This window comes from Mustela putorius, unplaced genomic scaffold (assembly GCF_011764305.1).
Source record: "Mustela putorius furo isolate JIRA1106 unplaced genomic scaffold, ASM1176430v1.1 tig00001093_pilon_pilon_pilon, whole genome shotgun sequence".
NCBI classification, from domain to species: domain Eukaryota; kingdom Metazoa; phylum Chordata; class Mammalia; order Carnivora; family Mustelidae; genus Mustela; species Mustela putorius.
In genome coordinates this window covers 193,371-219,155 of record NW_025421565.1, presented here as the reverse complement: position 1 = coordinate 219,155, position 25,785 = coordinate 193,371, and the positions used below count along the sequence as shown (strand labels likewise).

The following is a 25,785-nucleotide window of genomic DNA, read 5'->3' as shown; positions in this document are numbered from 1 at the left end:
AGACGTTTAACTGACTGAGCCATCCTGGCGCCCCTAAGCTGATTTCTTTTTAATTCAACTTCAAAACAGAAACATGATCACTTCTATTATTTTAGCTGGTGATTGCATTGATTCCTGCCTCCTTTTCTCCTTCTTCATTTCTTGTTTTATTTATCTTTGTGATTTTTAAAAATTACTTCTAGAGATGCTAGAGTGTTGTGTATTGGTGATAGTTTATAAAACTGAATCTCATGTTAGTGCTTGATTTTAGTAAATATTCATTATAGTAGATTGCCTTACATTTCTTTAGAAGTTGTGTATGTCCTGAGATGATAGTAGTGGAGTGAATTCTTGAGTGGAAGGCCTGAGATGTTTACTTTGGTTCATTTTTTTCATCTAGAGGTAAATAGTTGCTGTTACTGATTAAAAATATAAAAGGTAAATTGTTCTACACTTAAGTGAGTAAGTCCAGGGCAGCACAGGGGAAAGAGACTGAATGGAAAGAAAACAATAGAGAAACAGGTCGAATCAAAGTACAGGAGCTAAAGTAGTGGTAGAAGTTTAGAGCAAGCAGGGTTGATGAGCAGTAGACACTGTATGTAGTTGTGGGAAAGAAATCAAATCAAAAGAATTTCAAATAAAAGTAGAGGAGCTGTGTATTATGGAGCCAGAACACCAGATTTAGCTCATGGCTCTTTTTTTTTTTTTTAAAGATTTTATTTATTTGACAGAGAACACAAGTAGGCAGAGAGGCAGGCAGAGAGAGAGAGAGAGAGAGAGAGAGAGAGAGAGAGAGAAGCAGGCTCTGCACTGAGCAGAGAGCCCGATGTGGGGCTCAATCCCAGGACCCTGGGATCATGACCTGGGCCGAAGGCAGAGGCTTTAACCCGCTGAGCCACCCAGGCGCCCTAAAACTCATGGCTCTTAAAGGATTTATGTGACATATGTTCTAGAAATATGATGAAAGCTATAGTCTCTCACTAAAAATGTACATGGTATACATGAACATAAAATTTTGCTTATAGTTTTTAACTACACAGATTTTTTTTTTGTGTGGAAAATAAAAGGAGTCTTTATATAGAATTATGTCCCCTTTTATTTTTTATTCATTTATTTTTAAGATTTTATTTATTTGACAGAGAGATCACAGTAGGCAGAGAGCAGGAAGCAGGCTTCCTGCTGAGCAGAGAGCCTGATGTGGAGCTCGATCCCAGGACCCTGAGATCATGACCTGAGCCGGAGGCAGAAGCTTAACTTACTGAGCCACCCAGGTGCCCCAGTGTCCCCTTTTTAAATGGAAAAAGCAGTGGCTCTTTGAGGTTAATGACGAAATCTCAATGGTTACAGATTAATCAGAATTAAACTTTGGTTTTGCCAATAGGAAGTTTTATGAAAGGGCTGCTAGTATTTAGATTATAAATAATACATTAAAATTATGCCATTGTCTTTGACTTGACAACTTCTTTGTCATCTTTTATATCCAATCAATTTTGACTATGTTTTTGGTGAAAACAAGTGCTTTAAAAGCTATGTCATGAAAGAATGAAAGAGCAAATGAAATCTGTAGATTCTTTTGTCAGATGAAAGTAGGCTTGTATCAAAAAATTAAGAATTCTCTAAAATTCTCCAGAAAAATTCATGTTGCATCATTTTCTTTGCCTTGGATAATGAAATCATTTTTGGCAAGATTCTGGCATAACGCTATGTTAGGAAGGGAAGGATTATGACTTCACATTTTTAGTTTTAAGGTTAAAGAATTAAACTGTGCAAATGAGTTTGTATTTTATCCAGTTGACTGCATTTAAAATCCTGGCTGTAGAATTTTGCCTTCTGAAACTAGTGAACTTATGGGTAGAAAAGCATTTCATAATTGCTCCCATTTCTTGACAAAACCTCTTGAGAAGCCCTTGATTGAATGTCTTGGCTCTCCTGAATTTGGCAATTTTCATAGCAGTAGATTTTTCATGAAACACCCTCTTGTACAGGCTGTGATTCGAGGCTTGGCACTGCTAGAGCAGGCTACTTCCCCATCAATGGCTAGAATTTCTCCCAGGATGGAGCTAGATTCTTGTACCCCATGCACAGTGAGGAACACGGCAGTGAGTGCCACGGTGATGTGGAGAGTGCTGTCTTTCCCCAAGCAACAAAGCCAGAAGTTTTGCCAGGTGTTAAGGTGTACTATCTGCCTAGAAAATACTGAGATTTCTTGAGGGGAAGGTTTTTTGGGGGCATTTTGAAAATGTTAATGTTCCCCCGAAATTTCCAAAGAGTACTCTAAAATAAGTATTATTCTTTGATTGTGTACCACGTGTGTACTTGATGAAAACCAGTAGCTGGCTAACCCGGTAGCTGGCTAACCCTAGAAGTCGTCATCATATACTGAAGGGAAGTGGTATTTCCAGTCCTCTCATGACCTGCTTCATAGTCTTAGGAAAAGAGTTCAGTTTTTCTGGGAGTGGACAGATTTGTTTGCTAGAGATACTGCAACAGTCTGAACTTTTCTTTTGCAAGCTACAAACATGTTTGACCATTTCTAAAGTATTTGTCTTCACCATATTGAACTACACCTTTTTTGTTTGTTTGGCATTACAACCAGCAGACTTGTAGAGTGCTTTACTCAGGATTTTGAGTTAGAGGGTAATCAAAGGTTCTTTTAGTAGTCTAACTTTTTCTGACCAAGCTGTGCTTTTACGTGTGCTCTCTTTTCCCCTCTTCCGCACACTCACCCACACACATACCTCCCCTCTGTGAGAGTTGGCTAAATGCTTATAATCATGAGAACCAGCCATGTAAGGAGCACTTGGGATAGTCTTTCACACCATACTCAGGGATACAAGTAAAACCCAAGGATGCTTAAACAGTTTAAGTTAGATCCAGGAGAAGTCTTCTTAATGAAAAAGTGAAGACATGTTTTAATTTATCATTGGGAAAATACTGTATTCCTTACCATCTGAAAATATTGTCAGTTCTCTTGCTCTGTAAAGGTGAAGAGAGACTTAGTAAACTGGCAAGGCCCAAGGGATAGTGTTGTGAAATAGGGGTCAGAGTGAAAAGATAGCAAGAGAAGTGTTTATAAAAAATAAAATACAGTATACTGTAGAATGTGAACACCCCTCCATTATCAGCAGAAATGCTTCAGGCACACAGCACTCTTCTCTTACGGGTTTGAATCTCCCCCAGCTGGAAGTTAACAGGCTAACAGAATGGAGTTCTGTGTGTACTGTTAAGGGTATCCTCAGTAAAATTGTTATGCTTAGCTCATACATTATATCGAGATTCAGAGTTAAGTAATTTGGCCAAAATTGATCACTTTTAGCATCTTGGAGTCAAAATAAATCATTGAGATCTGTCGTGCTTTAGTTCATGATTAATCAATATACCCAGACCATTTTTGGATGAATTAGTCACAGCTGTCATCTAAAGCAGTATCCTAAATGTGCTCCTACCTTTACTTCTGTATATATTTAAAAAGGCAAAAAGAAATTTACGAGCAGATGCTGTTAATGAAGCTCTGTTCCATTTGCACGGTTTCATTTGCATTTTATGTTGAAACAGTGTTAGAAAGTTAGATTAAATAGATAAAGATTATGGGCATAAGATTATGAGCCTTTTTTGGCAGGAATTTTTCTTACTTTAAATGATAAAACGGAGGCCCAGATAGGTGAAGTGCTTTGATTAAGATGATTCGAACAGTTAATGATAGCATTTAGAGTAAAATTTGAGTACCCTGAACGTTGTTGAATCCTGGAACTGCGAAAGAATTTTGCGGCTGTTCAGAATTAATCTCTATGGGGACAAGCTGTCCCCAAATGGGCCTATTTTGACAAGGCTCCTCAGTTTATACCCTTTTTTACTGATGCCTAGGAATTTGGTGGCCCCTGACCTAAGTACAGATAAAGGCAGCTTGAAGTTGTTAGTCTTATAAATATAATGCTGAAGGTTTCCTTTAAATCTTTGAAATTTAATTGTCTAACAATTTTCAGACATATCAGATGTTTACCTAATGGTTAGGGTGCTAGTGAAATAATCTGTTTTTAGCCTTTAATAAGTATAGTTTCATCATGATAAATGAGCTAAGCTGAACATGGTAAAGCTGTTGTCATTCAACTGTGGAATTCTTCCAGGGAAGTAAGTATCTTATAGTAAATAGAACTGATTATCCAGAGTAGTTTTATTCTTGAAACACCTGCTAAAAATTTATCTTCTTGCCAGTATTTCCTTTTAGGTTGAATGTTTAGATTCATATTTTTGTAACTGTGAACCATTATTATGGGAGATACATATATTTTGTCAGTTTTTCAGCTTATATAGCATTAATTTTACTAAAATTGTCTTTAATGTGACTTTGCCTGTATCCTTAATTTCAGTTGTAGGGAAACATTAAGAAGGAAGTTGTGTTCTGGTGACGTTTATATGGGAGGATATGGTTTCTTCTCTTCCCTCCTTCCTCCCCCCTCCCCCTTTTCTCCCCCCCCCCCCCCCCCCTCTTTGTTATGGAGAAAGAAGACCCAGTTGGCATGTTTTAGTGAAGAATTTGTGGACTTGGCAGGGACTCTCCTCAAACTAATCTGGTGCAGCGTTGTCATTCCCTCAGCTTCCCTCAGTGGACTTGGTGCAAATTAAATGGCAAAGCGGTGGGTGCCTGCTGACCCTACAGTGTGCCGTTGTGTTAGTGATGCCCAAATGGTGCTTGAAGCTTGAGTGTTGCCGAGAATTCAAAGTACAACTGATACCTCCTCTAAAGAAACATATTTCCCAGAGTAGGATAACTGCTTGATGGAAAGAAGAGTCCTTCTTTTATTCAATAATTGAGAAGAAACCTGTGTTACACTTCCCTAAGAGTAATTCCTTTGGAGATTTGGTCCTTTTTTTCATGAGTGAAACAGGCTCTCAGCAGCTCCCTGTCCTGCCTGCCCCCCCCCCCCCAGGAGAGCTTGGTGCAGGTTAAATCCCAGGGCAAGTGCCTGTCTAGTCCTGTGCTTCACACTGTCTGCACTTAACACTTATGTATCGGAATGAGAATAAACTCACAGCATTTATTGTAAGCTATGAATAAGTGTTAAAGCATCCTACTAATACTGGTAAGTATGTATTTTGGAAAGAGTCCCCAAATTTCTGAGTTCAGAAGCAAACTTTAGTTACATGACAAACCCATCCAGAATTTCTGCTACTCCTCTCTCTTTCTGTTGCTTTCCCCCTTCTAGAATGGTGGCAGGCAAAGTACACGTTAATCTTTATTTTCTTTGATTAATTTTTAGGAAAAAATATTTGAGCTTTTGATTTCTTTTTTTGTTTTGCTTTCAAAGCAATTATTAGAGACAAAATTCATATATATTATGATCTCTGTACATGAGTTCATTAGCTTACCTGTAATGAAGACTTAAACTTTCTAGAAATAATAAGTATTAACTTTATTCTAAGTGATCCCATGAAGAGGAAATTTTCTGGTTTCTCTGAGGAGTGAATTTTCATGTCCTGATTGTATAGTCAGCTTACTTTTTTCTAGCTACTAAATTTCTCCATATGATAACATAAAAAAAATTTTCTAGTTTTCCCCTTCACTTAAACTCTAATTGTTCTCATTTTCAGTAAAAACAAAACAAAAAGAACTCCTAATACAATATTCTTATTTTTTTAACATATTAATTCTTTTGGGATAAACTGTGTTCCTCTAATACATGGTATTTAAGCCTGTCATACAATCTATACATTCATAAAATTATAAGGTTTTTATACCTTGAAGGATTTTAGCAATGATTTAGTTAAGGCCTGTTCTAATATAAATGATCAAATAAATCTGTAAAGATCAGTCTCTCCTAAGTCATTTCATCTGTCTGTGTAATGTTATTCAAAACTGTCTCCTAACCTCAAATCTAGTATTCTTTCTACAGTACTGTGTTCTTCTGTCCAAATTATACTTCTGTATTATTTTGATCCCCAAAGTAGAAATAGAAACTTAAAAAAGAAAAAAAGAAGTAGCTATATTATAACATATTAGAATTCTCTCAATATCTACTCACAGAAGCCCAATTCAAAGAGTGCTGGGGGGGAGGGGGTTTGGGAGAAGGGGGTGGGATTATGGACATTGGGGAGGGTATGTGCTTTGGTGAGTGCTGTGAAGTGTGTAAACCTGGTGATTCACAGACCTATACCCCTGGGGATAAAAATATATGTTTATAAAAAATAAAAAATTTAAAAAAAAGTGTAAACCCAAGGAGACCTTTATATTGACTTACATAACCTTAAAAGCTCTGGCCTAGACTTAGATGCTTAATAGGTATTGGTAATCTTTCTCTCAGCTCTCTCCTTTGCTCTGTATGTGCTTTCTTTTCAGGCATTCTCCTTGCAAATAATGGCAAGGTACGACTCCTGGCGACTCTGGTGTTACATCCTGGCTACTTTAGCAACTACAGGAGGAAGAGAGCTACAGTTTGAGTGAATATTCCTAGATTAGGTTCTGATTTACCTGGATTAGGGCATGTACCCATCCCTGAACTGAACATTCTGGCGAGAGGCTTGGGACATGTATCTGATGCTGAAGAATAGATCCCATCCCATCTCCATCAGACTGCAGGGGGAGTGACAGCTTTCCCAAAGGGGAAGGGGTGCTGTGCAGAGAGTCCTGTACCCCTTGTCTGCTTCATACTATTCGCAGAGATCTGTGATTCGTGCAGCACTGTTGTTGATAGGTTACTCAAAAGTAGTTCCATGGAGCTGGAGCTCTGTGATACTCTAAACTTTGTGGAGGCTCTTCATAGTTGGGAAAAATAGTGCTCAAACAGGTCACGACTTCTTTGTGTGCTCTTAGTAAAACCCAGGACATCGGAAGATGAAGTTCTAGGCTCAGAGTCACATTTAGGTTCAGGTCCAGGTTTTTTGAACAGGATAATCATGTGCCCCAGGACTGTTTTCTCACCCTTGAAATAGAGGTGACAGTGTTTGTCTTACAAAGTGTGGTGGTATTAGGGTCATATGTACAATGCCCAGCACTTAGCTTCATAACAAAACTCCTGCCACATGGCGTAATCGCAATAGTAACCATTCCTAAAGAGCTATATTCCTTCCTTTGTTGAGTTACTTTCCTGTGACGACCTTGTCAGGATTCTGAAACATACTTTTTCAAGCTTCCAGAAAACACTGTTATTTTAAAACACGACATTATTTCTGAGTTGAAAAGTGCCAGTGGAAAGTTTACTGAAGTAGAAAATTACTTTTTTGACTGAGGAATCTAGATTGTGACTTCATCTTAGAGAAGATGATCTGAAGGTACTGATGCCCAGAATATGAGCAAAACATTACGTAGCTTGTGTTGTGGTATCCAGGTGGAATTCTGGCCTGGAAGTACCATGATAATATCCTAGGTTTGAAAGATGTGTTTAATCTTTACTTCTAAGTTTCTGTTCTTTACGAGATTAATTATATACAAGAGACTTACATAAAACAGCTCAGGTTAGAAAAATAAGCGGTTCATTAAAGATACATCAGGCAAATGTAAATTTCAAGAGCAGATGACAGGATATCATTATCAGAGTGCATTTACAACAGAATGTGTAAAACTAGATCAGGAATGTCATTTTATATTAACACAGGGTGCACTCCACAGTGAAGAGTTAGCAGGTATGAACTCTTACATGCTAAACATAACATCAAATACAGTAAGAAATGCTGAAAGAAATGAAGAAAAAACTGATGGCAAAACAGCAATAATAGGAATCTTTAATATACTTAAAGATCAAGAAAGTACAAAATAAGATGTGTAGATGGATTGAATAGTATAATAAAAAATGGCCCATAAGATCTGTCTTTTTTCTTTTTTTGTCATCCACACAATAGTTAACCAAGATTGATAATTCATTAGGCCAACTACAAAGAAAATCTCATCTCCAGGTAGAAATATATAAACCCCATTCCTTGATTATAATTCAGTACAGCGAGAGATTTTCTTAAATGTATAATTTTGATTTTTTTTTTTTGTTTTTAAGATTTTATTTATTTGTGTGTGAGAGAGAGAGTGTGCAAGAGGGGGAGGAGCAGAAGGAATCTCAAGCAGACTCTGCACTGAGCCTGGAGCCCCACGCAGGGCTGGATCTCATGACCGTGAGATATGACCTGAGTCAAAACCCAGAGTTGGGTGCTTTAACTGACTGACTGAGCCACATAGGCACCTCCAGCTAGAGATTTTTTAAAAACGTTTAATCAAGTAAAATCAACTATTTGGAAATTTAAAACTAGTTACTTAAATAATTTGGGGTCAATTATATTTGGGAAATACAAATATATTTTAGAGATTACTAAGATAATAACTAATAGAGAGGAATTAATAAAGATGAAAATATAAGTTGTGAATTAGCAAACAGTAAACCTTTTGAACTAATCATTTCAAACATTGTATGAAATTGCCAATAAAAGCAATACATCTCTTTTAAAGTTCTTTTTGAGGAAAAAGAAAGGGGAAACACAAATTATACGTTAAGTTTGAGAAAGGTGAAGAACTACACTGTGGAGGTAACTAAGAATTATTTAGGTCCCCGCTAATGAATTTGACTATTTCAATGGGAAATAAGCAATTTTCAGTGAACATCATTGCTTCAAGGTGAAATCCAAAATTTGAACAGACCATCCCAAAATGAAAATGTGTAGAAGCCCTCAACATGTACCTAATCTGAATTCTGTTTCAGGTGGTGCTATCAAACTGGAAATACTGAATAATTCTGTTACTTGAGTTGGTCTAGGTGTTAGAAGATAGGTAAAACTTCCCAGATGACTGCTTGCAGATCAATGTCCTTAATCTGGTAAAGATAGCATACTTTAAAAAGCAGCAAGTATAGCATGGGAGAAATTAAGTACTTTGGTTTGACCAAAAATAAAAGCACATTCAGGGGAGTTGTGTGAGGTAAGAGCGGAAAAGAGGTTGGGCTGTATTTTTATGTTGTTAATGGATTTATATAATCTGTGATAAGTTTTCTTATTTGGATAGTCACTGGGAAACCATTTAGCATTTTAAATTGTTAGTGTGATTCATCTGACACTTTCATAAAGTTAATTAAAGAGTAGGTGTAAAAATAGAAGAATAGATCAATCAGAGGCTGGTATTCATTTGACTATTACAGAATTGCAGGAGGTGATGGAAACTAGAATGGCCACAGAAAGCTAGAACTGGTATTTTGAGAGGTATGTCACAAAGTCTGGATTTTGACTCTGAATAGATGTGTAGAAGTCTACTAAGAGTATCCTAAAGGAACTGAACCACTGGTGTGCTTTCCGTGTTGTGTGGACAGTATGTGTGTGTGTGTGTGTGTGTGTGTCTGTCTGTCTGTCTGTGTCTCTCTGTATGTATGTACTGTGTGTAGAGATGCTGGGTAGTTGGCCTGGGCCTTTGCTACAGTTCTGGGATTTCCTTATTCCTCTTTTATAGCCCTGTGTAGATCACTACTCCCTCTCAGATTGTTTCCTTGACTCTAGTAGGAAGAAGATGGCAGCATCAGCAATTGGCTGTAAACTCTGGAGCTGGAGTACTAGGGTGAAACTTAGTTCCATTACTTACAAGAGTTGGGACCTTACCTCGTACCTCGTATAAAAATGGTGTTACTGATAATACCCACTTCATGAGTACTAAATTATACTTAATGAAAGTACTTAGAACAATACAAAGAACATTGTAACAGTTCAATAAATAGTAGCAGTGGTGGTATTAGAAGAGGTTTTGAGCTTTGAGCACTGGGGAAAATAGTAAATATCATTAATAAAAATAACAGAGGTTGGTCCTGCAAAAATAGGAAAGCTTCAGTTTTTGGATATGTTGTGTTTAAAGTGCTTCTGAAATTTCCAGGTAGAAATGCCCAGCTAAGTATTAGAAGTTCTGGACTGGGAGTTGGGAATCAGGTATGGAGAGACACAGGTTTTGGAGTTCATGTTAATTGAACTACTAAGACAGAGAGGATTGACAAAGAGGGGCTCGCTCAGATCAGATTTTCAAGGTAGGCTTACTCTTAGGGAAAGAGGTTAGGTAGTTTTCTCTTACCCAGTAAGGTTAGGACAAAACTTTCAAGAGTGTGTTCTAGGATAGAGGCAGAGAATTTTCAAAATGGCAATGAAAAATGATATAGGATGGGACTGAGAAAATAGTAGGAAATGACTGTTAGTGACACTTAAGAACTACTGACCATTAAGAAATCAGCCTTATGAAAACAGTTTCCTATGGGGTAAGGGGCAGAGGCTTACCTTTGAGAGTTTATATAGAGAAGAAGGGTGACAATTTGAGAAAGATAAAAGATTTGGGGAGAGTGTGCATTTTTAGCCCATGAATGGCTTTGGATAAAAGGACAAGGGTTACCCGAGCTGTTTATTAGGAGGAGACAGGTGAAACAAAGACAAATGCCAGAGAGGGAATAATTAATAGAGCACTTACCAAAATGGAACCTAGGGAAACATGCAGTCAGTTTTATAAAATATCAGAGAATATGAGAAAATTTTAAGATGGGACAAGGGAATTCTGAGAGTGCCACACTGGGTGACCCAAGGTTCCCAGTAGAGTAGGAGCTACATTCATTGAGGATGATGTCTAGGACAGGACAGGATAAGGTGGGTTGAACAGAGTGCTGAAATCATCACTCAGTTTAAGAAGTGTGTTTTTCAGAAGAATGACGTATGGAATGATAGAGATTCAGAGTCATAGGTGAGACTGAGTAAAGGCAGTAGACCTTGGGAGGAACACGACACGTCTTTGCAGGCACTCCTCTAGGTCTGTGAACATCAGGGAATCGAAGAAGCAATGGTGGTCTTTTGCGATGATGGCCAGGAATGTGGTGTAAAGGCAACCCTGAAGAATGCCAAGTTTAGCTGAGATTAGAATGTTTAAAAGTTACCTTTGGGAAAAAAAAAAAAGGTCAAGAATACAAGTAATTTTCTTCACATTTAGAGTAGAAAAGAAGAATCGTTGGTGGTAGAGGGCGGGATACTTTGGGGATATAGTTACAAACCAGTTAACTTAAATGTTCTTGGTTAATTTAAATGAAAATGGAAATATTAAAAACACATAGTTATTTTTTTTAATCTCTAAGAGCTTCGAAGTTCAGCCCTCTTTTCATATATGTAAAATAAATTTTTTGAAGATCTTTAAAATGTTCATTTCTTAGATTTTAAAAGAATCTAAGAGATTTATCTTTATAGTCAAAATGCTATAGGTAAAACATGCACGTAAACCATTGTTTTCAGCATATGCATTCAGGAAATAATATATTTGAGGTGTTATAAATTGCATTGTCAATTTACTATGGACGTTGTATTCATTTTATTTCAACATCTACATTACAATATGGTTCATTGTACCATTAATTAATTTTGAGTAAGTGTGCATTGTGTCCATGAGAGATGTGACTAGATAGAAGGATACACTAATGCCCCATGGTTGGTACATATTTGAGCCTTACAACTCAATTATTTCTGCTAATCTGACTGCATTGAATTTGAGCATGCTGCTAGGTAGGAATTGCAAAGTTAAGTTACAGAAGCTGAATTATGCATAATTTGATAGTAAAAGAATTAATTAAGTTAAATTGTGCCTTTCAGTGTTTTTCTTTGAATTGTGTCAGTAATTTTGTTTAGCTCATATTTAACACACAAATTATTCGTTCGTCCATGTTTGACATCTAGTAGATTCATATGTTCTTCCTCTATCCTTTTGCCTTGCCCTTTGGTAAGAGTTATTAACTCACTATATAAAAAGCTGCATTATACATGTGCTGCTAATCACTTGCTACTTGAAAAAAAAAAAAAATCTCTGAAAACATTTTAATTATTCATACAAACTTATACCAAGAAGCTAAAGAGGAAGAAATCATCTATCATTGCATTGAATCCCAACAAATAACTTGACAGCTTGGTCTTCTTCTACACTCCCATTGATTTTTTATTTTTTGAATTTAATTTTTTTAGTTTTTAGACTAAATCATAAATTCACATGGTTCAAAAAAAAAAGCTTCCTTCCTACCCAGCCATCGTCCATCTGCTATATTCCCCCCACCTTGCTTTGCAATTCTGTGTCTTATCTTGATAAATATGAATAAGTTGTTTACTGAAGTAACATTTAAGTAATGTAATACAATAAACCATTGTAAGTTTAAACACTTTTTATTAATAATGATTTTTAACATTAGTTTTTTATAGGAGCTTTTCACAGTAATAGTATTTTACTACTGTTTCTTTAATACAGAAAACCAAAATTCTAGTTCTTCCAAAATTATACTTCAAATGTAGATAGGATTTCTAAAACTGCTAATTAGGATTTGTGTAACATTTGTAGGTTTAGCATGCTTTTGTGTAACTACACTTAGTATTTACTCCTCATGAGAATCCCGTGAAGACAGGGTAGGTATTAATTGTCTTCATTTTCCTGAAGAAACCAATCAGAGTTGATATTTTGACCATTAGCTTTTAAATTCTAGTCTTTGCACTGCAGCCAGAATCTTAAGTCATTTGTCCTTCTTTGAAATGGCTTTTATCCATTTTTTTGACATTCTATATATTTTTTAATTGTAATGAAATCATGCTAATTTTTTGAAACAAACCTGAGAATACTAGAGTGAATACCTGTTTACCTGCCATTCTGTGTATCTGTCTTTAAATTCATATGAACGTACTTTATACTTTATTTAGAGGGAAGAAAAGCATTTATGTCCCAAGTGTTTAACAAATGGGGAGATTCAGATGCCAGTAATAACCTGAAAATATTACAAATTCTTTCTTCTCTTGAATATACTTCTAAGTTTTCTGCAAGTCACTTGTAACTGTCAGACGTCTTCCTGTTACTATTTGCCTTCTGTTTCTAAGTTAAATGCCTGAATTTTCCTGAAGTTATATACATCCTAGGAAAGGAGACCTCAGCCCTCATTTATTCAGCAGCATTAATGAATTGCATGGCTGTACACACTAGATTTTTTTCTTTAGATAACTTTTAAAAAAAATAGAACATGAATTATATATATTTAGCATTTGTAATACTTAAATTTTCTCAAACATTATGTATATCCATGGTTTCTTCTACAGAGAGATGCATGTGGCTCGAGGACATTTCCTAAGTCCCTCTGTTAGAGAATTCTTGCATACATTTATCCCAGCCACATATTCCTGTTCTTACTGGGGGTCTCAGGGCATCATTTTTTTCTGCTGCTATTTCTGTCTCTTAAAGGCACTATGCCTTTATGTGTTCTGCTGATTCTGATATGTTTTTGCCTAAAATAAGTAACCAAGCTTTTGAGGAGTTGTGTGTTCAATAAAAGTCCATAAATTTCCTACGTCTCGGGAGCACAGCTGTATTGCAGGTGCCTTTGACACGTATTTTGGAACTGCTGAGGCCTTATCTTACTGGGTTCATGGGCTGGAGCATTGTGGTGACCATTGAATAAATGAGGGGATTATGACAATTTTAAGGGAAAAGGTTATTCTGATATTTCCTTTGTACTGATGTTGCTCTGATTTACTCTTGTTGAACTAGATTTAAATATTAATCATTTAAGGTCAAATATCTAATGTATATATGGTCTTCAGTGGATACAACCCAGTTACAACCCAGTTATCATAACAATTTAGTAAAATAACTGTAATGGAATTTTTCTTTTGAATTTGGCTTTTCTTTTTCTTTTCTTTTTTTTTTTTTTTTTCTGTCCACCAGGGAGTAACTATTCCCAGTCAGAGGCGCTATGTGTATTATTATAGCTACCTGTTAAAGAATCATCTGGATTATAGACCAGTGGCACTGTTGTTTCACAAGATGATGTTTGAAACTATTCCAATGTTCAGTGGCGGAACTTGCAGTAAGTGCTCTAAATTCTCATCCCTCCATGTACTGGAACATTTTTCTGGACATATCTAGACGTTTACATAGAAATCTAGAAAGAAATTTACCACACTTAAAATGTACATAGGGGTATATATTTCTGAAGTATCCAAACTAAGTAGCTCCGTTGTTCAGCTTATTGGGCTAAGGAGGCCAGCAGCCATGGGTTTTAATGTCTTAGAAGCCAAATTGTATTTATGAAAGAAACATTCTTTGCTGCATCTACCAAATGCAGCTTAAACTGTGACCAGATGACTAAAAAACCTATCCCAGTAGAGATCCAGCATCCAAGTAGCAGTGGGATTCATTAGTTCCCTGTGTGGGGGCAGGGACCAGTTCCTTCCTATCTTAGGAAGATTAGATATTGGTAGTAATGGTGACAGGGACAATAGAAAGGAAAGGAAAAAATTATAAGACGTGGCGACCTGCTGAAATATGTTGAGTGAATAGGGTTGAGTCAGAGTGTGTGGAGCATTAGAGACAACCTGGGATTAAATCCAAGATCCAGTGACAGTTTTGTTAGCTCTCTCATTGCTAGATTGTATAACCTCAGGCACACTCTACCTGTCTTTATGTTTGCTTGTCAATAAAATGAAGACATTTCGAAATCTGAAAATTTCTAAGTATGTACTAAACAGAGTTCATGTCGGTGATGTGTGCCTCCCATTGATTTCTCTTACCCTAGCCTCTGTGAGCCTCCCTCAGTGATCCTGATCCTGGTCTGCTTCTCTGCTAGTCTTGGCTGGAGTTCTTAGACTGAAAGGAGCCTTAATACTGAATACCCAGACCCAAGCAGTTAGTCAAGAGAGAATGCGTGGGTGGAAGTATTATCCAGCCCAGTAAAAGATCAGACTGTTGCTTTTTTTCTGTAACTGCCTTGGCAGTGATCAGTCATGTTTTCATGTTTAAGAAATATGTTTCATTTATTTAGAGAGCAGTTCTGTAGTTTGTAGATAAGCAACTACTACAGTATTTCTTTGAATACCTCTAATAATATTTCAGTGAGGTTTTGTAATTTGTTAGTGGTTTTAGTTTTTAGTTTTAAGTTTTGCTTCTTGAAAATACTTATGTAGTTAAAAATTTCTATCTCTAAATTATCCTGTACTGAGGAAATTAATTTCTTGATAGTGTTTGTCTTTCTCAGGTATTACCACCTTCATATCTTTCCTGTGTTCTTAGAGCTGGACACCTTTATCATAGGCCACAGATTTATTAATAGAGTGTGATATAGGCTCACTGATTTGATTGCCTTAGCAAAGCACAATGGGAGCCCTAACTGATGGCTGTCGTCATCTCTGTACAGCAAAGGCCAAGCACCACAGCAGTGCTCCGTGGAGACAGGCGGTGGCTCTGCTGGTGGGGAGCGCAGCATGGTGTGTAAACCTGTGGAATCTCTGTGTTGTACACCTGAAACTAATGGCACATTGAGTGTCAACTCTGCGTCAACACAAGTAATAGAGTCTGTGATAAAAAAGTTCTAAATGCAAGGCATTAGACTGTCAGAGGTGACTGACACAGGAACGTAACACGTTCATAGAGGAGAAGGAAAAAGGAAGAAAACATTCTTGCTCTTCCTGTAGGATAAATATCAGGTGTAAGGGCCAAAAGGAGGGTTTAATTTTAGGGAGAGAATAAGAGAAAGAGAACATTCAGTTCAATAATCCACCTATCTAGTGTAATTTTTTTCATTGGCTTCTCTAGCAAAAACCTGACAGTTCTGCTCTGCCTGCAACGTTCTGATGGATTTTTGTTTTGTTCTTGTCTTTTTCCACTATTACATTTAAACTTTCAAATTACTGACTGCTGAAAACTTTTCATCTTTACTAATTTTCTCCATTTATGCCCTGTGGTTTCATACTATGTAATAAAGCTGTATTAAAAGTAAACATAATTGAATGGGAGGTTATACGTATAAATTATAAATGGTGTATTCAGAAAAATAAAAGTTTTAGGGGTTGTCATATGGTTTCACAGAGGAAGTCCAGCTCTTCCTTGAATGGTAGAGAAAGTGTACCTTTTATATTGGCATTAAAACTGAAGGAAGTACTGCAAGTGTGACTTGAAGTACAATAGCAGGACATGAGCTGGACCCAGAGGCATGGAGGGTGGCATGTGTGGCCCGCTGTCAGAGGAGCCTAAATGGGGATGTTAGACTGGATTTGATAGGTGCTGTTGCATCAGTGACAGGTCAAGAGGCTTAGGCTCTGTTTTAAGTCTGGCTGGGTAGGAAGTGGTGGTGATTGCACGATGGGGAACCAGTGGTGGAAAGGAATCCAGTTACGGGACTTGTTGTGAGCCAGATGTGCTTTGCTAAGGCAGTCAAATCTCCTTTCCCTTTTATATTTAAACATTTTGTCAGTTTTGATTCTGGCCATATGAATAATTCCCAAAAGAGGGGAGAAGGGAAAACGAATCTCACTGAGACTTGGGAGACATGAATGTTTTTTGTTTTTAAACATGTTTTGGTCAGGTTAAGGTGAGCTGTTTATATGAAGATCCTCAGTGGGTTCTTGAAAGTGGGTTTGAATCTTAGGTGAGAGCTAGATCTGGTATTTTGGGAGCATCAGGCAGCAGGCATAGTAATTAATTAGCCTTCTGTGTAAATATGGTATTGGGCTAGAGGTTGGGAAGGCTGAGGGAAACAGAGTGGGAGGAGTGTGAGACCTGGTGAGTTGGGAGTTTGGGTTCAGGGGAAAGGTTGGGACCCTTGAGGAAAACGAAGTAGTTTCTGCAAAGTTGTCAGGGGTCAGCAGCTGTTTTCTTACTGAATTATTGTCCTAATATTCCTAAATAAAGGAAAAGTTACTATACTCTTCACATCTGAAAGGGTTAAAACATTAGTAAAAGATGAGCAGTGTGATTTTCTGTCAGTAGGCATATGTCAAAACAGTTTAATCCTGATTTTTGTTGACCAGGTATTGACTTGTCATTTCTTTAGAACACAGTCAGTTGTATCAAAGAGAAAATACTTGACTTGTGTCTTAGAAGTCAGCAGAACTGCACTGATGTTGGACTTCTGATAAGTTAGCTCTTGAAGATCTAAGATGGGGAATTCGTATTGTAAATGAACTGATTTTCTGTAGTGATTTAAGGAAAACTTTTAAACTTAGGTTTTGGGGTAGATTCTAAGTGACGCTGATTTGTAATTAGTTTATGAATGGATTACACAGTTTTAGAATTCCTGAAGATGCACATTTTAGATGTAGTTTAATTGAAATCTGGCTTCTACTGTTAATACACTTTTTAAAGTCCTAAAAAGAGGATTATCACATTCTGAACTAGTGGAGTCTTAATAAGATTACAAGGCATTTCATCCTGGCTGGTTTTTATCATAGCTTTGGAATCATACCTTTTTGTTTGCTTTTTCAAGCTAGAATTTCTAGTGAAATTTTCAGAATCACATAGTCTTGTAAAATGGCTTGCTGTACTTTGAACCTTTAGTCAAGGAAGTGAAAATTATGGACAGATTGTTGGTAATGTTTCCCCTTTTTGGAGTGCCCTTTTTCTTGTGATAAATGGCTCACATTCATATTAGAAAAACCCAACAGGCTGTTATCAGACCTTCTGTTTATTATGTGAGTGCTGGTGCTGCTCTAGATATGCACGGATAAGCCCATACGTGTTTACTGATGGGAACGTGCATCTAGCTTGGATACGCCTTTTGCCTTTTTCTCACTTGTTGGTCACATTGATAAACAACGTGATACTTCTTTCTGCATCTCTAACGATGATGCCTTTTAGCGTTAAGGATTTTATGCCAGTTTTTATATATGTGCATATTTTATATATAAATATATATGAAATACACATGAAATTTTTCATGTACTTTTTGCAAGCTTATGATTTTATTTCTTGATGGTCTTGGCATATTTCCTTCAAGACCCACTTACTCGTAAGGTTAATCACTAAAACATATAATCCTTTCCTTTATTTTAAAACAGGGACCAAAGCCAAAATACTTGTTAATGAAAGTGGAGTGTGTTTTGGAGGGAGGGGGATTTTGCTACAGTTCCCGCTTGAGTCTTGTATTTCTTTGCCGACATTTCCAATCTCTGTCTTCCTGTTTCTCATGATGATGGCTTTATATCCCTTTAAGAAATTAAATGTGAGCTATAGGTAAAATAAATGATAGTTAATATTTTTATAAATAGAGTCTTGTGTTTATGGAATTTATTATAACTTTGTTACAGATTGTATTCTCATGCGTCTTATGAACATGTAATGATTTGTGTTTTGTGGGTTTTATTACATGGTAGAGACATTAAAATACTGCAGCAAATATCTGTTTTTAAAGTTACTTTTCATGCAGTTCATAGATGTGCCAGAAGATTATTTTTGCATCTTAATTATAAATCTAATTTATATTAGATTTTTAACATTTTAATGTTAAAGTTTTGCTGTTATTGTAGTTCCAGAAGTCTACTGTTGGGATTTAGTATTTGTGAACTAGAACCAGTAAGTAGAACTTTATGCTGAAGGTTAAAATTAGGGAAACTTTTGTACTGGCTATATTTTCTGACCTTTTTTTTTTATTTATTGATGTGTTTTAGATCTGGGCTACAGATGCCGAATTACTATTCTGTGTGTATTGCTAATATTAACCATTGAAATGGTTTTTGACAGTTTGACATTTGAAGGCATTTCCTGTGGAATGATGCCTATTTAACCATGCAGATCCTCAGTTTGTGGTCTGCCAGCTAAAGGTGAAGATCTATTCCTCCTTTCAGGACCCACACGATGGGAAGACAAGTTCATGTACGTTTGAGTTTCCTCAGCCTTTGCCTGTGTGTGGGGACATCAAAGTAGAGTTCTTCCACAAGCAGAATTAAGATGCTAAAAAAAGGTTTGCCCTTTACTTTTGATTGGGGCATTTCCAAAATCAATGATTTAAAGAGTATTTAACCATGCAGATAGTTTGTGCTTAAAATATTTGGTTATTCCTCCAATTCAGGAAAAAAACACACGAAAAAAAGTCATGTACTTTTTAAACTCTCCCTCAAAAAAAAAAGTAGATCGTTCTTAGACAAGCAGAACAAGATGCTAAAAAAGGTTTGCCTTGGGAAGAATATCCACAAATCATACAAATGGCAAAGTAACCTCTCTTTTGCTTAAAATATTTGGTTAGGCAGAAATCATTCTGTAAGGAGAGATTACAGGATAATATTTTGTGACTGACCATTCATTGAAATTAATTATAATTGGTTTTCTGTTAGATCTACGCATGGTTTGCTTACTATAGCACTGATGAGCCATTATATTGGTAAAAAAAAAAAAAAAATTTACTAGAGGAAAAGTCCTTATGTCATTGTAATTTGAAATGAATTTTCTTTAAGTTGGGTTTGTGCAGAGAAATTTTATAAAAATATTAAAGATTGCATACCCCATTAAATCAGTTACCATCTTTTTAGACAGGATGATCAATTACCAAGAAAAAGTTAGCAAGGGGCCAGGGGCCATGGGTTTATAAAAAAAAAAAATTCTCTATATGTATAAATAAGATCTGTTCCATGGTCTTGTGTAATGACACAAAACACTTTCCCCCCATTTTGGTTTATTTTTTGTGACACTATGTCATTTTATATTTGGCTTTCTCAAATTTATTGAATATTTCGAATTTTAGTTAGAGTGATAAGTATACAAAAGAAGTAATAACGAGTGAAAAAGTGTGATATTAAGTATACAGATTCAGAAAGTTAGTGGGGTTTGCTTCTTACTGAGCCATAGTTAGGGAATTCAAGAGCTCATTCTTAAAACCGTCTTGGTTTAAGATGTGAAGTGTGAACATTTGAGATGAGTGCGCCTAAGGTGCAACATTTTGGGGTATAATGAAAAAAGATTCTAGCTTTGTATGTTGTTACTGCCTCATTAAACATACCACATAGTGTATTGCCATTCTTTAGACATTCTCAGTAATAGAACTGATTTAGTTTTCCTGATATTTAGCTTAAAAAAAAAAAAAAGGAAGTTTCATTTATTATTAAAACTTTAAACTCTACCTTGATTTATCTAAAGAAATACAATTTCCTATACCCAGAAGCCATATAGCTGGGAAATGACAAAATGTTAAACTGTTTTTTTTTTTTTCACTAGAAACCCATTTCCTACCTATTCTGTATAAGTGAAAGTTAAATATATCTTGATAACTTTGGGAAATAATTTTTCTGTAGTCCAGGAAGCATTAGCAGGTGTTTAAAATTATCTTTTCCCTTCTGCTCATTGTAAGACTGGCACACACAAAATTTTATTTATTTATTTATTTTAATTATTTATTTAAAGTGGGCTTCACGCCCAATATGGGGCTTGAACTCATGACCCTGAGATCAAGAGTCACAAGCTCTACCAAATGTGACAGCCAGGTGCCCCTAAAATTTTATATTTTACTTTTAAAAATAGGCACCTGCATCACTCTGTCCCTATACCTTTAGGAATGTGTAAGTCCTTATTTTCAGTTGTCTGTATGTTACTTTAATACATACAAATTTGAAGATTAGATTAATATTTGTAGTAAATCTGGGATTACTTTACATATATTTATTTGCATTTTATGTGATTTTGCTTACCTATTATAAATGTTGCTGTGATTTAAACAAAAATAGATTTAATATAATCATTACCTATACAGAATCCACATTTTTTAAGATTTAAATATTACTAGCTTATGTTTTTCTGATGTACTGTTACTAACTTAGTGACTTTGCTAAAATAATTGAAATTAACAAAATTTTTTTAAAGACTTAACATATGAGGGACGCCTGGGTGCCTCAGAGGGTTAAAGCCTCTGCCTTCGGCTCAGGTCATGATCTCAGGATCCTGGGATCAAGTCCCACATCAGGCTCTCTGCTCAGCAGGGTGCCTGCTCTTCCCCCCCCCCCCCCCCCTGCCTACTTCTCTGCCTACTTATGATCTCTGTCGAATAAATAAATAAAATATTTTTTAAAAAAGACTTACATATGAGATTGCTAGGTACTGTTAAAAGATAAAAAGAATGTTAAACGAAAGATACTTGAAGGTCTTACATCTTTGTGGGAAAATAGCAAAACTATTAGAATAATAGTTCTAATAGGTAAATTAGAATAAAAGATTTGATGGCAGTTCAAGGCACCAGATAAGATGTCATAAAGCTGCACATCATTAACTGTCACATGGGCCATGTCAGCCAAATTCCAGTCATGAAGAGAGAGAGAGAACATTTTCTGTGTTGGTCATGAAAGGGCTGACGTGATGAACTTCTGATTGATATGTTTTTTTGATTAACAGGACCTTGTATTATTTTTAAGAAGTAATTTTTTAAAAATAGGCATTTTATAACCTAAAAAAGTCAGAATGACTTGTCTTCCTTCCCTCATATTCTGAGGTTTTTCAGGCATACACATTGTAGTGTAAGAAACTGGAGCCACTTAGTGTTTGCATTGCTTCTGAAGTAGAAATGTGTCTGCCTTGCTTCTTTGGGAAGTTGTACGGACATTTCAAGAACTTTTGTTAAAGTAAATTTTCTAATGGATAACTTTTTTTTTTTTAAGATTTTATGTATTTATTTGGGAGAGAAAGAAGGATTTGGGGCGGGAGTTGTAGAGGGAGAACCAGACCCCACTGAGCAGGGAGCCTGATGCGGGACTTGAGCCCAGGACCCTAGGATCATGACCTGAGCCGAAGGCAGACACTTAACTGACTGAACCACCCAGGTGACCCTGTAATGGATAGCTTGTTGAAATAGACCATAAAACCCATTTCTGATTATTTAATACACACATATATACAAACTCAAACATTTTTTAAGGCTAACATTAGACAAGAAAGGAAATACTTTACCTAAGCTTTTAAAACAAAAGTAAGTTATCTTAGAACCTGTGGAGTTACATTTTTGTCTAAAATTTGAAAAAAGAATAAACATACATGAATTAGAGCAACAGATAACCAGTAGCTTGCCAAATATTAGTCTGTACGTTTGTCTTTATTCAGACTACCAAATGACGTGTCACCTATTTTATTGACTTCTTGGGATGAGTATTAAATATAGGTGATATATTTTCTTTAAAAAAATTTAATGTCTTTTTTTTTTTTTTTTTAAAGGACAAAATGTTTCACTTTTGGGTAAACACATTCTTCATACCAGGACCAGAGGAAACCTCAGAAAAAGTAGAAAATGGAAGTCTCTGTGATCAAGAAATTGATAGTATTTGCAGTATAGAACGTGCAGATAATGACAAGGAATATCTAGTACTCACTCTAACAAAAAATGATCTTGACAAAGCAAACAAAGACAAGGCCAACCGATACTTTTCTCCAAATTTTAAGGTAAGTTAAAAACATTTCGAGGAATTAGTGGGTTACTCTGTGTGTGTGTGTCTGTGTGTAGTATATAGCTGGTAAAGGACTTGTGTGACTGAGGTTTAAATCAAATTAAGTATTAATTAGAAGCAATATTTAGGTATCAGTAATGTGAGTTTCTAACATGGATGCACACAAAATTTTAAAAAGCTGCCTCCCCCACCACCCCGGCCCTTCTTCGTTGTTGTTTGGTGAAATCTGGGGCAGGGGTTGGGAAGGGGAATTCAGTTTATGGGACATGAAATAGGAATGAGGGAAGAAAGAAGTTAAAGGGAATTCAGTCATTTGGGAATGATTCGTATGGAATGTTCTTTATTTTTTTATTTTTTTAATATAATTTTTTATTTTTTATAAACATATATTTTTATCCCCAGGGGTACAGGTCTGTGAATCACCAGGTTTACACACTTCACAGCACTCACCAAAACACATACCCTCCCCAATGTCCATAACCCCACCCCCCCTTCTCCCAACCCCCCTGCCCCCAGCAACCCTCAGTTTGATTTGTGAGATTAAGAGTCACTTATGGTTTGTCTCCCTCCCAATCCCATCTTGTTTCATTGATTCTTCTCCTACCCACTTAAGCCCCCATGTTGCATCACCACTTCCTCATATCAGGGAGATCATATGATAGTTGTCTTTCTCTGCTTGACTTATTTCGCTAAGCATGATACACTCTAGTTCCATCCATATTGTTCCAAATGGCAAGATTTCATTTCTTTTGATGGCTGCATAGTATTTCGTATGGAATGTTCTTAACTGTTCCTACTTTTGTCCCCTTCCAGTTTATTCTCAACTCCTCAGAGTGATCTTGAAATAGATAGATTGTTATAATTGATACGGTGTTATCACTCATGTTTATACTTTTTAAAGACCTTGTGGTTTTTTGATATGACCTACAAGGACCTACATAATTCAGCCCAGGCTTACCTCCCACATGAGCTCTAGCCACATTCTGCTCCTGCTCCAAGATTCACCCAATCTGGTCTCTCTTCAGTTCTTCCAAATGCTAAGCTCCTTCTGCTTCCAGTCTTTTCAGTTCTTTTTCTCTCCCTGAGGACCTCCCCACCTTCCATCTTTCCCCTGCTGTTCCCACATTTGGCTACCCTTCCGTGTGGTAGCCTTTGCTTCAGTCTTGTTGGTCTGAAAGGTCTCTTGTCAAGCTCTTGTGTTACTCCCTTTATAAAGCTCTACTTCCTCATATTGTGGAATTATTTGGGTCCTTACTTATATCTATATGTGATGTGTGTGCGTATTTTTAGTCCTGTGTGTTGATAAGAATTTTCCAGGTTAAAAAATCTGATTTGTCAATATTTCCAAATGGTAGTTTGCCCTTTTTTCCTTCCCCTTTCCTGTTTCTCCTTCTACCTGATTTTCCTCCTTCCTTTCACCATACCCTTCTTTCTCTTTCAAAAAAATTTTCTTACTTATTTTGCCTCATTCCATTTTTATAATATGCAGCAAGCCTACCCATAGTTGATAAGTATAAGAATATTGTGAGCAATCCTAAAAATAAATGGGAGGCTACATATTTTAAGTGAAAATAAATCCAATATTAAGTGCCTTTAAATCTTAGACTTCTTTTAAGTGATTAGAAGGGTCTTTGAGAATTCACAGGTTTCCATCGACTATGTCTGCGTTTTCCTTAATTATTAGCTTTTATGGTGTGACTTCCTCTGGTTTTATTGTTTTAATATTAAATATTTTTTAATATTACAAGAATATATATTTGTGATTACAAATTAAAACTCTTTCAGTTATCAGTAAACAGATATAATGCTGTAAGTGTTTATGAACAAATGAGCAGAGGTGGCATAAAGCACGATCTTGGTGTGTTTTTTAGCCCAATAGTTAAGAGAAGACCTCTCTAGCAGGTGACCTTTTATCAGAGGCCCACATGGAATGAGTGAGCAGTACAAACATCTGGGATGGGAGGGAAGGGCAGATACAACAGCCCTGAGACAGAATGATTCTCCCATGTTTGAGGAGCAGTAGACAAGCAGCCATTTTGACTAAAGCACATCGGTCTGACTGTGAAGACATTGGTGTGTTTCCAGCACAGGAAGGATGTCATCTGAATTTTGTCTTTAAAATGTAGACTGGAGAGGAGGCAAGGACAGAGCTGGGAGATGAAGTGAGAAGCTGCCACCGTGGTTTAATGTAGCTGAGAGGTGGTGGCTGCAGGGACTAGCGTGGTAGCAGTGGGCACACTGAGAAGCTGTCAGAGGAGGTAGAGATGGCTTCGTGTGGGTGGACCCAAAAGGGTTTGCTGATGGAGCGGATGTTGGATGTAAGAGGAGGAGAAGTGAGGATGACTTTTAGGTAGTGGGTCAGAGGTAGGTTGTAGATAGAGCAGAAAGAGCAAGGGTCTTCCTGGCGGATCTGATGGAAGCCTCAGATCCACTGCCTTCTGGGCCTCTGCTTCCTCTCTGGGGAGACGGAAATCCCTGCCTCGCTGAGTTGTTGGACGGCTCTCCAGCACTGCTGTGATGGCCCTTTGTCCACTGTCAGATCACTGTCTGATGTTCTTAACCTTCAGGGCTGACGGGATCCCAAACATCGCTGCTAGTCAGTGTTTTTATAATGTAGTACTTGTTTAGTGTTATTTGTGTCAGAAAATACACTGAGGCTCAGAGTGGTAGTAAGTGCAACATTCTTTTGGATCTCAGCTATTTGTACATTGAAGTTTATTGAAAAGACACTTTTTAAATGACCAACGAACTTCAGTCTCAGTGCTTTTTTTTTTCAGTAGAATTATTTAGTTAATGCTTACAGCTTATGCTTATTATGTTAGTACATCCCAGTGTATCTTTTCAGTGTATAACAAGAAAACATTGGAAATCTGAAGCAGACGGTCATTTAAAAGATAGCTGCCTTTTCAAGATCCTGTTTGTCATTGCATTTTTAAAAAACAAATCTGTTAAAATATGTATCTCTACTAAGTCATTTAAGATTAGTCAGATTTATGGATTTTCCACTTAAACTCTGTCTTTTTTCTCTAGGTGAAACTGTACTTCACGAAAACAGTAGAGGAGCCGTCAAATCCCGAGGCTAGCAGTTCAACTTCTGTAACACCAGATGTTAGTGACAATGAACCTGATCATTATAGATATTCTGACACCACTGACTCTGATCCAGAGAATGAACCTTTTGATGAAGATCAGCATACACAAATTACAAAAGTCTGAATTTTTTTTTAATCAAGAGGGATAAAACACCATGAAAACAAACTTGAATAAACTGAAATTGGTCCTTTTTTTTAATGGCAATAGGACATTGTGTCAGATTACCAGTTATAGGAACAATTCTCTTTTCCTGACCAATCTTGTTTTACCCTATACATCCACAGGGGGTTTTGACACTTGTTGTCCAGTTGAAAAAAGGTTGTGTAGCTGTGTCATGTATATACCTTTTTGTGTCAAAAGGACATTTAAAATTCAATTAGGATAAATAAAGATGGCACTTTCCCATTTTATTCCAGTTTTATAAAAAGTGGAGACAGACTGATGTGTATACGTAGGAATTTCTCATTTTGTGTTCTGTCACCAACTGAAGTGGCTCAAGAGTTTTGTGATAACACAGGTTCACATCCTACCCCTTTGCACTTGTGGCAACAGATAAGTTTGCAGTTGGCTAAGAGGAGT

The 25,785-nt window shown here is 36.6% G+C and overlaps 1 pseudogene; it reads left to right on the top strand.

The window, feature by feature from the left end:
* The window catches only part of LOC123393943, a 67,559-nt pseudogene extending 42,162 nt beyond the window's left edge, over positions 1–25,397 (top strand).
* The last annotated feature ends 388 nt before the right edge of the window (positions 25,398–25,785 follow it).